This window comes from Bison bison, unplaced genomic scaffold, assembly GCF_000754665.1.
Source record: "Bison bison bison isolate TAMUID 2011002044 unplaced genomic scaffold, Bison_UMD1.0 scf7180017864324, whole genome shotgun sequence".
NCBI lineage: Eukaryota > Metazoa > Chordata > Mammalia > Artiodactyla > Bovidae > Bison > Bison bison.
Window position 1 is genome coordinate 11438364 of NW_011494896.1, and position 2736 is coordinate 11441099.

General features: G+C 39.7%; 1 protein-coding gene and 1 non-coding gene across 6 annotated transcripts in view; one reads left to right on the plus strand and one right to left on the minus strand.

Annotated features, from left to right (window-relative positions):
* Window positions 1-2736, plus strand: part of PAK1 (p21 protein (Cdc42/Rac)-activated kinase 1) — a 165946-nt gene that overhangs the window by 77685 nt on the left and 85525 nt on the right. The gene's annotated exons all lie outside the window — the stretch shown is intronic.
* Window positions 1485-1557, minus strand: TRNAG-UCC. Its single transcript has one exon. It is a non-coding gene; the product is annotated as a tRNA-Gly (tRNA).

Here is a 2736-nt window from a genome sequence, read left to right on the forward strand (position 1 = left end):
GGCACGATTTAATTAAAGATCAGATTCTCATAACCAGGTGTCAAGGGCATGTACTCCCCAGTCTTGGGTGGAGTGCTGGTCATGCAAGTCTCAGCAACTCTAAGTTGTTGGAACTGAAAAATGTGATTAATATATGAGATAGGTTTATTTCTTTTTTCCTTTCCCATCTTCATTTAAATAATGGCCTGAGGTATTATTAGAGGTTATGTAGTCCATTCCTTTGCCTCTTGAGTGAACAGTAAGGTATAGTGCAGTGGAAAGAGAGGTGATTCTATAGTCACACAGATTTCATTTCAGGTCCCTGGCTCTGCTGCCCACTAGCTGTGTGACCCCGGGTGACTGGCAGCATCTCTGAGATTTTTCTTCTGAGTTATTCACTATTTTATCCCCAGCACCTAACACAGCCTGACAAAAAGTAGGAGATGAATAAATGTTTGCATGACTGAATGAGGAAAAGATACCAACCAAACAGATTTCCAAGTTTTCTTGTAAATTCCACTAATGTTAGTAGTTATTAAAATATCAGACCTAAGTGATGTCTGAAACCCTGTTTGTAAAGATGGTTGGTCCAGGAGCTTCTATTCGGATACTTTTAAAGAATTTTGGCAACTTTGTGTAGGCATTCAGAGGCCTCTCCTAAACTCCAAGTCCTACTGTGTGAGCTCAAGGCACCACAGAGTCCTCAGTACAGACAAATAGCAGCTGGTCCCCTCCTCCAGACCATATCTCCTTTCTCATTGTCATCTCTCAGCCTTTTCTTAATCAACCATGTCATCTTTTATTTTTAACACGGAGCTTCATTGTACAGATCTAGAACTGCTTAGAAGGGGCCATTTTTCTGACTATAGCTGTGTTTATTACAGAAAATAAAAGGCCCTCTCTGACTGCTGTGTCCTATTTTTTTTACCTTCATGTTGCATACAACGCCATACTCTCACACTTAAGTTTTTCCTAAGGTCTGGAGTATACTTGCCATCATTGTTCTCTATCAAAATCATTCATTTATTTATTGTCTGTTTTCCTTGGTCAAGATAATATTTCAGTGTCTGGGCCTATCCCAGACCAATTAAAATCAGAGTTCAAGCAGTGGTATCCACCCCTCCCTCCCTTTATTAGGAAAATCTGAAACATACAGCAAAGTTGGAAGAATTTTATAGTGAATACCTGTATAATCACCATATAGATTCTTATATCATTAATATTTTCATGTTAACTTGCTTTATCACTTCCATTATATGTTGACATGTATATTATATCACATCCCTATGGTCAGCCATTAATGTATCTTATTTTTAAAAATGCATTTCAAAGTAAATTGAGGGTATTAGCGTACATCCTCTCTTAAGTACTTCATCTAGTATTTTAAAAAGCCCCAAGTGAATTCTTATAGTCTAGAGTCAAAGACTACTATCTGACCCATTTATTCTTTAAGCTCCTACTCTTTTTTTTTTTTTGGTTGCACTGCATAGCATGCAAGATCTTAGTTCCCTGACCAGGGTTCTAACCTGGGCTCCCTGCAGTGGAAGCACAGAGTCCTAACCACTGGACCACCAGGGAATTTCCCTAAGCCCCTACTCATTTATTTATCTCTATATCCCTGGTTTCTGGCATAGAACCTTATAAGTAAGTACACATTAAAAATTATTTGAATTGTACTTGAATGAAGAACTTACAGCTGCAGTAAAAAGTGTACATAACTTTCACTTGACTTATTTGAGGAACAGGAAATTATTTTATCTTTTCTGTTGCTTACCTCGTGGCAGACATTTAGTAAATATCAATCTCAAGTCCAGCCTGAATGTGTTTATATATTTCTGTATTTGCCACTGGCTAGATTTGACTGATCTAAATGTAAATCAGAAGTAGCATAGTTCAGGTCAGTGAAGGTACAGAGGGGCTAGAATTACCTCAAGTATAGTTGGAAAATTCTTTGGCAGCGTGTCTGAAGACTTGGGTTCCAGTCCTCACCTTTAAATTTCTGTGTGGTCTTATGCAGTTTCTCTGTACTCTTTGGACCTCTGTATTCTCATCTGTTATGTAAGCGGATCAGATTAGATGACCTTTAAGATTTTTTCTGGCTTTGATGTTATGGGTATCTTAAAATCTTTGATTATCTTGACTGTGTATTATACTAGTGGTTGTGGAATCCAGATGTGATAAAGTAGAAAGAAGTGGTTGTTGGTGAGCACATTCCTCTGAATCCCTGTCTGGTTTTATTTAGTATGTAAAGGTCCGTCTAGTCAAGGCTATGGTTTTTCCTGTGGTCATGTATGGATGTGAGAGTTGGACTGTGAAGAAAGCTGAGCACCGAAGAATTGATGCTTTTGAACTGTGGTGTTGGAGAAGACTCTTGAGAGTCCCTTGGACTGCAAGGAGATCCAACCAGTCCATTCTAAATGAAATCAGTCCTGGGATTTCTTTGGAAGGAATGATGCTAAAGCTGAAACTCCAGTACTTTGGCCACCTCATGCGAAGAGTTGACTCATTGGAAAAGACTCTGATGCTGGGAAGGATTGGGGGCAGGAGGAGAAGGGGATGACAGAGGATGAGATGGCTGGATGGCATCACCAACTCGATGGACGTGAGTCTGAGTGAACTCTGGGAGTTGGTGATGGACAGGGAGGCCTGGCGTGCTGTGATTCATGGGGTCGCAAAGAGTCGGACACAACAGAGTGACTGAACTGACTGAAAGTATACTTGCACATAATGGCTACTTGAAAAGTGTTTTCTTTCCCT